The 15491-nt window shown below is 42.1% G+C and overlaps 1 protein-coding gene across 10 annotated transcripts in view; it reads right to left on the bottom strand.

Moving 5' to 3' along the window:
• The window catches only part of DAB1 (DAB adaptor protein 1), a 433401-nt gene that overhangs the window by 323681 nt on the left and 94229 nt on the right, over positions 1-15491 (bottom strand). The window contains exon 1 of one of the 10 annotated variants that reach the window (XM_050307495.1): positions 6325-6349. The exons of the other annotated variants lie outside the window; for them this stretch is intronic. The gene's annotated coding sequence lies outside the window, so the exon portion shown is untranslated. Of the gene's footprint in view, positions 1-6324; positions 6350-15491 lie in introns of those variants that run through there. 10 annotated transcript variants of the gene reach the window in all.

Consider the following 15491-nt stretch of genomic DNA (forward strand, 5'->3'; position numbering starts at 1 on the left):
CTTTATATCTCCAAAGAACCCGCTTGGGTTTGCTGAGGTTATCTGTAAGGAGACTCCTTGCCAGCAAGGATCCAGCCAGCCAGAGTTGAAATATGAATTTATTTTTTTTTCACTTTTAGGTTACAAGGGAATAGTGCAGGCGGGGAGGGATGTTGCTGAAATCCAGCTCCGTAATGGAAACCTGGATGAAACGGTGGCTGCATCCTTATCACCTCCCTGCAATTCAACACAAATGCTCGCAGCCTGACCACGTGCCCAAGACAGTTGACGGAGTTTATGTTAGTTCAGCCATGTGTTGCTATTCTGATAAAGGACAAACTGACTCGCCGTTAGAAGCTAACAACAGCCTTAGAAAATGTACTGTTAAGCATGTTTCTTGGTTTAAAAAAAAAAAAAGAAATTCGATGCATTTTGAAATGATGAAGGAAAAAAAAAAGAACCTGAATGTTCAACTGTGTTTTGAATTGCAGAGTGCACACTCCACTTGAAAATAATCTGTGCTCTGCTAAAGCCATTCACATAGAGACTTAAATTATTTTTATTCTTTGTCAGTGGCAAAATGATACTTAATATTTTATCTCTTTTGTTCGCAGTAAGGTTTTTTCTTGTTTTGGAAAACAAACGTCTTTCCCTGGGGAGTTCGGCATCAAACAGCTCCTGAAGCAAGTAATATTTTTTGCAGCTGTTGTGAGCAGGGTTCATCTGTAGTTTGACTCAGAAGCGACTTGTGCATCACTAGGGTCAGAGATCATGTGAGTGGAGAGAATGTCACATAAGAAAGAACGAACAAGGACAAAGGAAAAAATATGGGAACAGTTCCCCACGTGCTGGGAATGAACTAATGGTAATGAAAGGGCAATTACACTCCTGAAGTAAAGCTTCTTCTAAATCAAAGTGGCACAGTACAGTATATTGTTGCAGACTCACAGCACAAGCAAAAAGAGCAACACAATAAATAAAACCAAAATTCCATACCCTGTCTGCTTGTTCTCCAAATTGAAGCATCTCAAATATTACAGCAATATTTTCTGTATTTCATTACACAGTCTGCATTTGCCACTTACACACTTTAGCATGGAGGACATAAGTGAATGTAGTAAGTCACTGGCAGAGAACGTAGCTGCATCCAAAACCTCAGCATTGTTACTTAAGAGGTGAAAGCAAACACTGGAAGAGGAACTGAACTGAAAAAAACCCTAAGGATTCTTACACACCTATGCCATTTGTGAAAGCGGAAATGCTGGGGAAAATGAAAACTATGGAAATATTATCACCTTTTAGAGAGTCTTAAGGACCAAACAGACAGATCAAAGCACAGCTGATTTATGAGCAAATCCCACCTATTCTTTTAAGAGCTTTCCAAAATTACCACTGTATATCGGGGCTTTAAAAACAATGGATGAAAAAGTAGAGGTGCAAGGGATTTCATTCTTCACATAAAATAATCTCTGTGTGCAGCATATTAATGTTCCTTTGAGGGGCTCTATAAAAGCCCCAACATTAGAGAGATAAGGAAATATATTGAAATGGGCCAAACTAATCCACAGAGCTAAAAGACACAACAAAATATTCAAATACCTGCTCTGCAAGTTCTCCTGGTCTCCATCATAAAACCTAGGTCATTTGTAACCAGACATAAAGAATAATGAGCAGAGGGCACTTCAGTCCTTTTGCAGTGTCCCTTCATTGTAATTCTCTGGTTTGTCAGGAGCACATCCTGCTCAGCTCAGACAAACAAGATACAAGATCACCTGTCTCCAGGGATGGAAAGAGGAGAAAACCCACAGAAAGAACAAACATGTCCACCCTTATGTCCAGCACTGTCATAATTAATGACAGCAAAAAAAGCCCTGGGCCTCATGGGTTAGGTCAGCCTCTAAGTACTATAGATCCAAAGAGACCACACAGGGAATCACATTATTCCATATCTCCCTCCTGCATGGCTTTTAGACTTTTTACCCCAAAAGACTGTAATGAATATTGTCAGATACAAGATACTGGAATAAATGGACCTTAGGTCTCACTCAATTGCTGTCCCTATATTGTTATAAGAAGACAAGCTGTCACAGGCATCTAAATGATGATGGAGCCCCTAAAAATGAAAGGGCAGAAAAACCAGGAATGATGCAACAGGCAGTTCAATCAACATCTGCTCTTCTTCCTCTCCTTTTCCAAGCACAGCTCTAACACTTTGCATGGCTTCATAATTCTCCAGGCTAGGACTCCAGCCCCACTCCCAGGAAAAAAAACAGGTTTGTGTACAGTGTATCTCACTTTGATAACTATTTTCCCTAGAAGTTTAATAGAAAGCTCTGAAAACATAACTAATTCTGCCTCCCTAGTGCCTTGTTCATCTCAGCTACCTTCCAGGAGAGACCACCTGGCCCACCATGTGGAAATGAGAAAAGAAACTACAGAGTCAACCCCCCTGGCTGGTAACAGAGGATATTTATTACACTTGTCCACAGCCTTCAAGGAATTGGTGTGTTTGTGCATAATTTAGTAGGTAGTTGCAGGAGTTCATTGTTAGAGGCTGAACATCTACTTTAATGGTTATAGATACACTCAGAGTTTTCAATCTGCTTCTCTATTTCCGAAGGGGAAAACAATGTAAATATCTATTGGGAAACCAGGACATACATAATGGGGCACAGGGTGGGATTTGGAATTTCTTCTCACTGCAAGCTCCTGCCTTCTACCTCTAGTCACTGCCTCGTGTCCTGTCCCAATCCTGCCTCAAGAAGACGAAGTGGATGTGCTGCCTGCCATGACCACTGCTACTGTTCCAGCACATCCCCAGAGACCCAGACACAGCCAGAGCCCCACAGAAAAACCACAAACCTCCTCTTGTGTCTCTTCACCACTGACAGGGTTGGATGGAGTGCTGAGCAACCCGATCTAGAGTGTGGCATCCCTGCCCATGGCAGGGAGTTGGAATGAGATGATCTTTAAGGTCCCTTCCAACCCAAACTATTCCGAGATTTCTGTGACAAAAGAAACACCACTGAAAATCACGAGGTGAAAGTGACGCCGTGACAGTGTCAAAGTAGGGTCTCCTCTCTCCCTGTCTCACTTGCCCTCCCCTCCCAAAATCCAATCCCAAGTCTGCAAAGTCACCACTTGATCTTAAGATGATGAAGGATGTGGCTGGAAAGTGCCAAAAGCTGAAGGATAGGAGTGAGAGAAATTAAGCCACTGAGAGATGCCGAGGTGAGGAACACGCTGCCGGCACTTTGGTTAATCAGTGTGATGTTTCTAGTAACAGTTTCATAAAAGCCTAAGTTTAATAACACCTCAGCCCCTTCCAGAAAGTGCTCATTAACCCACTGTCGCTGTTTGGTGTATCCTCAAATTGCTACCTTTAAAAACCTGCAGAAAACTTCAAAGACAGTAAGGCTGAAGAGCAAATATTCACTGGTGTCTTAAAATGAAATCTAAGGTAGGGCAATGAGCAGAGGAACAGTTGGTGAACAGTTGGTGAATGGATATTTTTATGCAAGGAATGCCTGAAGGAAAGAGAAGGAAAAAAACTGTGTAGGAAGAAGGAGCAATTAATATGCTCTCTTTTTTTCCCCCCCCTTACGCTTATTTTGATTTAAAAGTCTATTCTTTCAGTACCACAGATTAAGGTCGCTCCACAATTTACCATGGAAAAGAAAGTAGTCATAGGGGTGGAATCAAGAAATGAAAGAACCTATGACAGAGTTTTTAATTATTCAGAAATGATCACAAAGATATTCTGAATTAATTTTCACATTTTTGCATTTGTACATTTCAAATGAGTATGTGTATGGATGTCACTCAGTTCACTGGGAAGTGGCACACATCCTTAAGACCAGTTCCCTCCTTAATGTCACTCTTGACTGGGAAGGCCACCAACTGTAACAACATCCTGCTAAAAACATTAAACACTTCAACGTTTCATGTGAGCTGCTCGCACTGAAAAGCCCTGACTTCCCCAGAAATATGTGCAACAACAAACCTTTGATGCCAAAAGCTATTTAGATAACTATACCAAGTTAAAATAACTTTAAAAACCACTCTGCATCCAAATTCCCTCTTACATCCTGCTAATTCCAGGGTACAGGCAAAACTATTAGGTGTGCATCTTTTAGCTTAATGGGAGCTGTGAGGCACCATCAGAAACAGAGGTCACAAACAGAGCCTCAGAAAGAAGCAGATGCCCCAAGTGAATGTGGGATGAGCTGGACTGGACCCTCCAAGCAGAATTTATCCTGTGAGTGATGTCTTGGTTTCCAGCAGGGATGAGGAGAAAAATCTTCACACCCCCAATATTTCTATAAACAGGGAATCAATAAAACCTCAATGAGTGTGTGTAGATGTGTGTGAGGCATGGACAGTTTTGGGAGGAATTATTGGAAACTTGGCTTTACTGAGAAGTACTGGTATCATGTACACAAGGCTGTGGAGGGTAGATACAGAATTTAAAGGTTTTTTATTGAAAACATGCTCCTATGAACAGACCACAGATTCTTGATTTTTTTTTTTTTTTAAACTATCACCATTTTTAAGGCAAGCTCCACTTTTGAAACTTACATTTTCACACCTGGAACAGAGATGAGCAGATGGGGAGAAAAAAGGAGAACAGAATAGTCAAGTAAAGATCACAGGAAAAACTCTTTAAGAGGCTCTGCAAGAGAAGGACAAATATTGGCATCAAATATTTATGGACAGTCATTCAATCAAGGTCCATGAGTTTCCGTTCAAGTATTCATTCCCTTTTTTATTTACTCCTTGCAAAAATTCACTGCATGAGCAAGGTTTAGCATGACTAGATCTCCATGTAAAATATGTACACTGGATGCAAGTAATTTTTCATATTCGTGAAGAATTGGACATTTGTGAAGTCAATGGGACTGTTGATGTGGGTTTCAAATACACTGAGATTTCCCTCCAGATGTTTTCCAGCTGATTTCAAAGCAAGAACAATCAATTCTACTGGCAGCAGGAATAGCAAAGCATTCATAATCTTTCATAGAGTGATACAGCTTTTGAAACAAAATCCATTTTCCAAGTTACATTGAATAACAGGGGCACTTAAAACCAACTCCAAGCTGAGGAGAAATTCTACACAGTGGCTACCTCCTTGGACAAAGTTAATGGCATACTGCAAAAAAACAGGGAAGGCTCTTCCTGCACCTATTCTACACACACAGACACACACACTAACGCACTGATTTTTCTGGTTTGACTTTTTTCCTGTTCAGACTTGTGATTTAGGACATTACCCTCCATGTCTGAACTTAAAATTACAGCAAATTGCAGAGCAGTAATTCAGAGGACCGCCTGTGGTTTCTCTCTTGAAGACACCAGCTGAGGATTCTCAGTGTGCCCATCTTGTACAAACCCGAGCCCTTGGTCACCAAGTCCACATATACTCTTTGACTCTATGAAATGTTGCAGATGAAGATCCAATATTTGCAACTTAATTTTTCATGGTACAGTTTTTAAACACACATATAGATTGCAGTCCCAGATGTATCACTGCACACAGGCAGTGATCTCTGGGTGCATTTCCCTCGTACCCTGTCATTAAGAGCTGTATTGACAGCAAACAAGTTACAGATCTTTTTTTTAACAACATATAATTTTGCTGTTGTTTGCACGTTTTCTCCAAGACATATTGGATACCATTTGCTTTTCATTACAAAAAATGTGCTGACAACAAAATCACATATTCCTGACACACAAAAGAAAGAAGACATAGCTACCATTTTTGGGGCAGGGGAACTGTTCTATGGGAAACTTGATACACCATTCCCCAGGGATGCAGAGCTTACCCAGCTCACACGTGAACACACAGTACGTGCATCTTTCACGACACAATAGATGGGTTTGAGGCTTCCCAAACCCCTGTCCTTTTTATTCATATTGCAGTGTATTGATGTATTATTTTCAATTATCTGAAGATAATTAGATCTGGATATCCAAGGGTAGCCAGATGCAAACACATCTGAAGATTTATGCAGTTGGCTGCTACATTTCTGAGTGTGTTTATACCTATAAAGGCTGTGAGACAGCATTGCAGTGGAGCTACATTAGCCAGGTTAATTCATCACAGAAATGCAGCGATGCAACATCCAGCTTAAAGACAGAGCTAATTTCTGATTCTTCACATTCAAGATACACCTAAATCAAAGATCTGCAGATAGACCCAAGTTCAAGATGCGTGTAAGAGCCTTTGGAGAAGCCAAAGCCACTATAAAATGATATAGATCTTCAGCTGAGGTGAGATATACAGCCCAAGGGGTAATTTTACATCAGCCAGCCTCCCTCCCACTGGAATTCAGTTTGTACACTCACAGCTGATACCCAGGTACTCCTCTGCTGGACTACAGTGAGGCCTCCCAGCTGGACTGGAACGTGGTGGTGGTCTATCAGAGAAAGGAGAGAAGTTCAGAAAAGAAAAGAAGCCAAGAAAAGTCCATGTCTATGTATCTGGACAGTGATATCTGAGAGGATACCCCAGTTCTTCTTATAAACTTCCAAGCTTATACTAGAAGGCAGACCCAGAACACTGGCTCAGGAGTCTATGACTTTACATCCATTTTTAGTGAATTGAACTCCACATCCCATATATCTGCTTCATGCTCAGGCTTTAAGCTTACAATGCTCGGTGCAAGAAGATTAAATCCCAGTAGTTCAGGACATGCTGCTCAGTCCAAACCCTCATCTGGATGCCCAACACTGAAAACAACAGACAGTTTTGTCCAGCCTCTTCCTTCCATAGTTTCCAGGCAAGAAGATTTTAAAAAATCATATTTTAAAAAATCGTATTTCCTTCCTACAGAAGGAAAGTATGGTGACACTGACCAAAAAGCTGGAACAGCAGAAGACATTCCCAAAGAGCAGCAGGTCTGCAGGCTGTGGCCTTCCCAGTTCTCTGACAGCTTGGGGTACCCCACAGCTGAAGGGCGTCTATAGCACACAGTGTGCAGCAGCTCTTCCAACTGCAAAGCATATTGAGAGAAAGTAGGAGAGTAGAATAAAAGTAGCAAGAGGACAATTTTCTTCCTCTGCTCGTTATTAATTGTCATTTCTATAAAAAGCTCTCAAAAAGAGTAAGACTGTTAGAGCCAAATGGAGTCACTGGAATTTATCTATGAAGGGAAAGGCAAACCCAGCCACTGCTTTGTCCATGAGCTGTATTTCTTTAATATTACTAAAAGGCTATACTGATCTCCCTGGAGCTGGACTGTCAAAAAGAATGTACTTGGGTCTAAAATATCCTTTTTTACTCTTGTGATCTCTCTCCCTCTCTCAGTTCCCTTTCCCTGTCCTTAGCCAGCTGGTTGGTAGTTAGTGCAGCTGGCAGTGATGCCAAGTGCTTCGCTACAGTGGAGCCCTGGGATTAGGCAGGATAATAATCAGTGCTCAGGGAAGCATGTCCTGAATACACCAGTGACACTGAGGCCCAGTGCTCCTCGTTCCGTGCACTCCGACCCGCAGGACGCAAAGGAAGCTGCACATCAAGAACAACATCGAGTGGTTAAGCACTAGAAAAATGTTAATGGCAGCAGTGACCTATGGGGTGTGCAGTGTAAATCAGAGACCACCAAACCCAGCGCAGGAGGAGCAGCTGTGTGGGACTGTCAGGGACCACAGGCTGTGCACAGCCCCAAGGTCATGGTGTGGTGCTGCCACAGGCTCCACAGCGGGGAACGAACCCACCAGGAACCTGCTGAGTCCCAACAGAGCTCAGGAATCACCCAACCCAGCACTGTCATCCCAACTCCACTCCCTTGCACAGGGAATACCACAACCTTGCTCACAGAGCTGCAGGCTCCAGCAACTCTGTGCACAAACTTGTTGCAAAACCTGGTGTGTTTGGTAACACAGAGGAAAAATTTCCACAGCAAGGCCAGAGGTTCCTTTCTCAAGAGGTAAAGCAGCACCTTGTCTAACCTGGGTGCCTGATGGTGGTCCTTCTTTTGGACACCTCACACTTCTCTTCATCCCAGAGTCACCCTGCTTTTCCACCTGACCTGTCCCACAGTCTACTGCAGCAGTAGCTTGGGCATTAAACTCTTCTCCTTTTATACCTCTGCTCAGCAGAACTGCAGTAATTAGGGCTGGTATTTCAGTGGAGCTGAGGCTCCCACATTTTTAGTGATTTCAACACCTACATTCCTGGACAGTTTATACTGACAGTGGATTTCAGGTGAACACTTATTGCAGCACCAACCACTCATCCTGACCAAATGGATGAGCAGCAGATCGGCCTCCCTAACGGAGGAGCCAGGAATAGACTGGCTCACGGATTTAAAAGGTTGGCTGAGAATTCAGCCATCATTTGAGAATCCTGCTATTTTTTTTTCTCTCTGCAAAATTAGAAGTCATTAAACTGATTTCATTTTAATGTCTCTTGACTTCTAGTGCTTTGCTGAAATGAGTATTTCCCTTCTGTGCATTATGTATCCTCTCAAAACCAGTTGTACAGCCATGGCTTCGGAGCAGGTCTGAGGGTTCAGGGGCTAACAAAATCTCTGGGAATGTGGTTTTAACACTGCTGATCAGGGTAGGAATCACACCAACTATCTACAGCAGGTTTGTAAAGCAACACACAAGTACAGCTGCAACTAATGGGGACGGTTTTCAAAAAGCAGAGGCCAAACAATGAAGAAGCAGAAATAAAATAACTTTTCACCACTGAACTAATGTAGCAATTGGTAGCCAAGAAGCACAAGCCCAAGACCTGCTCCAAGGGTCCCCACATGAAGCTGGTTAGCTACAGAAAGCACAATTATCAAAAAGCTAGAAAACAGCAGAAAAAGGCTTATGATTGATTCTGCAGGAGACAGCAATCTTCTACAGGACTGGGAAAAAAATGTAGTTTTTATTCAGGTAAAGCTCTCATTAAAATCTGGGAGAGTACTGAGTAAGTAAAAATAAGAACCTCAGGGTCCAGCCTATCCCATCGTACTCTAAGAGAAAATGAAATTTTGCCCAGGGAGCAGCTTCCCTGCTCTGCTCCACAATCTCCTGTGAGCTCACAGGAAAGTCAAAACAGTTCATGATGTTTAAATCAAGGCAGAAGTTGATTTACTGTAGCAGAACAACACGGCGCATACGTCTGCTTCAGGATTCTTTCTTACTACAGTCATCTTTTTACATCTCCTTAGAGCACAGGAAACATACGACACAATCTGAATATTTATGGCACGCTGTGGAAAAGCAGAAGCCCCTCTTCTGTACCCATCTCATTACAGGGGTTTACAATTTTGGAAAGGCTTCGCGTGTGGGACCAACCCAAATGTGGTATTTCTACTCCAGTGTTAACCCAGACTAATACAGTGGTGTAAATCATAGAGGATTTCAAATTTTCCAGCAGCCTTTTCCAAACCAGAGCCCATGTAAAAGAGTTCAGCTAGCCACTCTCCTTCATCTGAGGGGAAAGCTTGCCTTAGGCACAAACAAAGCTTCAAATTGATTTAATTTAAAATTTCAAACTTCTGTATGCTGCTCAGCTTCCGACTGCCATCTGCTTTTTCATCTTGCCGTGACAGAGAGCACATTTTTTAGTATGTTTGTTCAAGCAGGTCCATCAGTACAATATTAATTTCCAGTATTTAGAAGTTCTGTACGCTTTTAGAAGGAACTAGTTATAAATCTGACCAGAAATTACCAACAAAAATATCATGGCTCATTCAGCCTGCTTTAAAAATCGCATCTTCTCAGCCTGAAGCTCCAGACTCTGTTATCTCCTCAAACTGTTCCTCCTGTTTGTTTGTGCTGAACCAAACACACAGGTCTCTCATGATCTTAAATCAGGACCTTCTATATCAGCCACAATATGAGTCTTCAAAAAATAGAACCCAAATGGATTTCAACTACATCAGGTGAAGACACCCCTTCTCAGATACCCCAAGAGAACTGTGGCAGCACTGGAGCAGACCAGTGAAACAGCCTTTACAGCAGGAATCCAGTTTATCTCAAATCAGAGCTATCTCGACATCCCAGTCCTGGTATTCCTGGGCCTTTCCCCCTCTCCTTTTTTTTTTTTTTTTTATTTTAAAGCTTCCTCTATAAAACTGATTTTTCCAAAGAACAAAGGGTGTGACTTGGGACTTCTCCACCAAGTTAATCTACTTTTCCAAACTGCTTAACTGATGTGTTGCACTGTGCCAAGTCAAGAACAAGCAGAGCTCTTCTTCCACTTGCAAATGCACTAAAATTAAGTTCTTCACTAGGCTTTGTGCTTAAAATATGGATATTTTGCATCCTTCCAGAACACCCTCCTTCCAACAAACACGTTCCTAGAGACAGGCATATGTTACAAACATTCTGATAAAATGAACTTTGGAGGAAGATGCAGCTTGTGTCTGTCCCTGCTGAGAAGCCAGAAACATGCCAAGTCATGGCTAAAACTGGAAAACTCCATTAATAGACGTGATGTGAAGCAGCCTAGCCATGAGCAGCTGTGACTAACTCGTGGGTGCACCCTTGAATTCACCCCACGCCACATCCAGCCCTGCTCTCTGTCAAAACCACATCACTGCCTTGTAGGCTGGGCTGAAGCCCCCGTTACCTTTGCATAAGGAACTATGCAGCAATTATTAACTCTTTTAGATGAAAAACAAAACCAAGCCCCCGTCCACACTGGAAAGAGAGATCAGCACTCTTTCCAGGCCTGGTCTCTTAATCAAGTTCCAATTTAGACAGTTGCATCTTCCACCTAAACTCTCCTCACACCCTCTGGCAGCTGGACACCAGTGTGGGATTCACTCCCTTATCCCCCTCCAACCAATTTTATTTCCATTCAGCAGCAAACTCACAACCCCAGCTCCACACTGACACTCCACACAGTGCTCCAGGGTCTCCCCAAGAGGCAATACATAAATGTAAATTCTATAATTATTTGAAAGCGGAGCCTCTTCCAACCTGAGTGAGATCTGATAGCATCTCTGCCTTATAAATAATGTAATGTGCTGGCAGGGTTTGCTTCTCTGTACAAGGCACAGAAGGCCCAGCTGGAGCACAAACAAGCATACAAGGAAAACACAGTTGACAAAAAATGTACTGGGAGACCCTAAAAGATGTTCTCTATAGATCTCAGCAGAGATGGACAACAGGGCTTTCTTCTGATTTAGGGCAACATCTGATGGATGAAAACTCTGACTCTTTGTGAGCGATAAGAAAGCAGAGCTGAGCCATGGTAGAGATGTGAGCTTTACAAATACCCCAAATATTTCAGTCAAATCTCTTCTGTAGTTCTACCTTCAAAGCCACAGATCGTAAAATAATAACATGCTGTTGTCAAGATCCTCAAAACAAACAATCAAGAGGGGAAAAAAATCATTCAGAGGTATCTTACCAACACCCCCCAAGCAGTTCTGCCCTTGGCAGATGCGACACAGATGTGCTCGGCTGCGTCCGGGGGTGACACTGCCTGAGGCACCCGTGTGGGCGAGAGCTCAGCACTCCTTGGACTTTCCCAGCTGGTTTTAGGGCACCAGAATTGGCTTTTTCACTTGTGGGCGAGTAAAAGAACTCAGACACCTCATGGAGCTCACAGAAAAGCCCTCTCCTTTTGCAAACCGCCTGTCCTTTCTGAGATAAAAGGCTGAGGGGAAGGATCGGGTTTACTGTAAATAAACCACAGACTACTGGACCATCTGGAGCTTTCCTGTGCTTTCTGCTGGCTCTGCAATTTTAAGGAGACTTGTTTCCAAATGATGACACAGTTTGGGGATTTAAACCATAATCTTTAAAACACATATTTAAAAAGTAATAGCTAATTATTTAGGCTGTAACTGCTGCAAAACCAGCAAATAAACTGAAATTCTTTGAACTGGTGGTTTTGAAGTTAGTGTTTGAAGTGAGTTATAGGTAAGACCATTTGATTGACTTTTGTGGAGACAGACTGTAAATGAAAAGGGGAAAAGGTGCCTGGTCTTTGTGCAGGGAAAAAAATCGATAGAGAACCAGTCAAGGAGAGTTCACCCGGGAGGCGACAGCCCCAAACAGTGCCAGAGCAGCCGAATTTCACCCACCGTGGCAGGAGTTGCTGTGCAGCTTATAAACCACTTACAACACATTTCAACTTTTCCATAGGCTGCCTGAATAGGAACACATTTTTCCCAGAGAAACTATGACTTATCACAAATTTAATGCTTATGTACTACAGAAATTCTTCACTTCCTTCTGTGCCCGCAGCTTTATTCGTTTTAGTTATCTCCTGTGGGACTGTCAGACATGCCTGCTCCTTTTTCACTCACAGACCCACTTTTTCCCCAATACATGTTTCCCAAACATGCATTTTACAAGAAATAATCTAAAGCTGAGCATTATTAATTTGAACTTCAACATGGGAGACCCAAATGAGCATCAATCAGTTACATGAAAGCACATCCCTGAGCACACCTTCCTCAGCATGAGTCCTGCGTGAGGCACCACGAGCCAGCGGGTTTATCCCTGTGTTGCCTGATTCCTGGAAATAATGTGGGTGACTTATTTTCTGAGTGTCCAGCACCCACATCTGAACCAGACAGTCCTGGGCAGGCCTGTAATGGTGAAGCTTTTGTGATCATTGGAGTTCAGGGGGCCCTAAGTGAGGTAGGGTAAGAAATCTGCCTTCCAGAAGATTTTGAGATTGGCAGGGGATAAAAACCTGATAGGCTGCCATTTGTTACCATTAATGTTTAATTAAGAGCAGATGTTATTAGTTTTGCATCAGAATACCAACATGTCTTCTATGCATGGATGGAAATTCTGAGTTTGGTGATAAATAAGCAATTCATAAATGACTGCAGCAGAGAGTTTCTAACAGGGAATGCTGGCTGGGAATCACGCTGTTCCTAAGGCCTGAAGAAAACAACATGGGTCTGATTTTCCTTCCTTCTTTGTCATTCCCCAATGTTCATGCTGGGATAGATAGAAAGACCGATAAATATGGGTTGGGGTTTTTATATAAATCTCTAACCAATTATACATTGAGAAATACAACACCCCTCCCTCTTTTTTCTTTCCTACAAAGTCGTTGGACTTTGCAGCATTTGCATGGGTCTCTGGACTGCTCATAAATATAACAAATTCTAGCCCAAATCTTCACTTCCCTTTTTTATTACTCCATTTTCTCTCTTTTTTTTTTTTTTAAAATAACATTAACCTGCTCCATCTAAGTCCTTCTTTTCAGCATTCCATTTCTTTTGGTCAAACAGACACTCGGATGAACTTTGTACCTAAGCCATGTACTCCAGAAAGAAGATACCACGCAGCCAGCAAACCCATCATGTGTCTATTGTGTTTTGGAAGAGGTTTAGAATTGGGTAAAGCTCTTGTGAGAGGGATGAAAATATTCCTGAATGCATATAAAGGGCTTTCAGAAAACCATAAATACAGTAATATTTTGGGACCCTACAACAAAATGACACGGCTGGAAAATGATCTCAAGAAACAATTTTCATGCCAGTGTAAGTCTTATTAATGATGAAGAGTTTGCCGTTAGAGAGAAAGAAGGGAAGGGAATGTGCTGGCATTACATTTCAGTAACCAGGGACCCACTGGAACTGGAACTTCAAAATAGGATTTCTTAAAAGCTTTTTCTTTCCTAAATTCCCTTTGCAGAAGCCTGCTTATTCTTTCATAATCACTTCAAAGCAATCCCCAGCCTTGCAATAAAGTAAATTCAAAGCAATTAGAGAGTAGATCTACACAGCAAGACCAAACAGTGCTTATAGAGGGTTTCTGTAAAGTGGTTCTGCATACATTTTCCTTGGAATGACATTATTTGTATAAAGAAGTAGGGGGATATTTTATGAAGGAAAGAAAATACGAAATAAATTTATGATAGCAAATAGAAACACTGCATCTCTGGAGTGTGATATTATATTGCAGTTTGCAAGCACAACCAATATCACATCGCCCTGCCACGTTTGTGCATTTTAGTGAACAATAACAGAGAAGGGGAAAAAAGAAAAGAGAGGCGTCTCTGCAGCGTGCTACAATAAAAGCCACCACGTAGCACAATAACAAGCTACATATGTTCAGGAATAAACAGACCAAGTTTGCATTTTCCTGCCCCAGCTCCCAGAGGCCCTGCTTTGCTGCTTTGCCAACCGACGTTTTCACGAAGGCAACCCTGTGAAATGCAAAACTGCCTCGTCCCTTCCGCCGGTGAGGCTGGTGCTGCAAGAGGAGCTGAGCGTGCTGAGCTGAGATGTGGGTATTTCATTGTGATGCAAATAAATGTAACAATTAAGAATATAATTTTGGAAGATGTCAGTGGCGTAATTACTCATATGGCTTCCAGCCAATTAAGCAGTAGGTGAATTAGCCCATTTAATTGGGTTTGGAGTTTCAGCGCAAGGTGTTTTATGCTTTGTATTCTGTCAACATTTTGCTGAACTATACGTTAATAATTCTGATTGCTCTCGAAATAACATCTGGGTAAACTTGGTCTGGAGTACAAGAACCACTGCTTGAAAGGTTGCATACACCTGTGATCCCAGTTGTGCAAGCAGATTGACTTCAACAAAAGCTCCATTCAAGGAAGATGGAAGTCTTGATTGCCTGTAAACCCATTAAACACTCTGAATGGCCATGAAGATGAAACAAGGAAGCGCTTTAGGACTCTGAAGTTCAAAGTCTTGGAACAGAAATAGCAATAATAAAAGCACAACACAAAGTGATTATTGCCAGTATAAAAAGACAAGCATATAACATCAACTGAGGAGGAAAAAGAAAAAAAAAAAAAGTGTCATATCTCTTGCTTGGAGACTGCTGTGATTCAGCTAATCTCCTCTATTAGCAGATGATCACAATACACAATAGTCCTTAGTAAGATGTGAAAACAGAGGCACTCATGGGTTAGTGGAGAAGTACTTCACAGCTACCCTAAGGAAGCACAGAATAGACACACTAACATTATGACTGAAGATTACACTGTTAATGACAATAACAGCATACAAATGAACCCTCCTTCACAGGAAAAGATTAGTTGGAGAACTAAAAACCCCATTTAAAAAGGGGCTGATGAGAGCCAAACTAATACAGCAGCGAACTCTATTAACCACGAGAATGAGAGAGTGCAAGGCCCACATGAGATGCTCTTTTCATGCCAGGAGCTGGTTCTTTTCATTTTACTTTCACATTGTTATTCCCTAAAATTAAGAGGGTCCTTGGGTGTGCTTGGCATCTCTGATTGAAATTCAGTCACTGTTTGCTCAGCCTTGATTGAGTCACTTCATCTGCAGACTTCATTTTTCAGAATTCTAGGAATAAGTGACAGGCTCTGAGTTGGGAAACCTCTGTGTGAGAGATCAGCTGAGTATCACTCCGTGCTGAAACAAAGCAGTGGCAGGGAGGACCAATACTGAATGTCTTTATGTTTATGTGGACTGCAAGACTGGAATCCCAGGGATGCTTTCAGGGGAATTACAGCATTGGAGCTGGATAACTCTCTTTTGTGTAGCTTCAGACTCTTTGCCAGGATTCCTTGCACTTCCTAACATTAGAGAAGATAAATCAGA

The sequence above is a fragment of the Myiozetetes cayanensis genome, unplaced genomic scaffold (genome assembly GCF_022539395.1).
Source record: "Myiozetetes cayanensis isolate MyiCay16 unplaced genomic scaffold, myiCay2020 scf12, whole genome shotgun sequence".
NCBI lineage: Eukaryota > Metazoa > Chordata > Aves > Passeriformes > Tyrannidae > Myiozetetes > Myiozetetes cayanensis.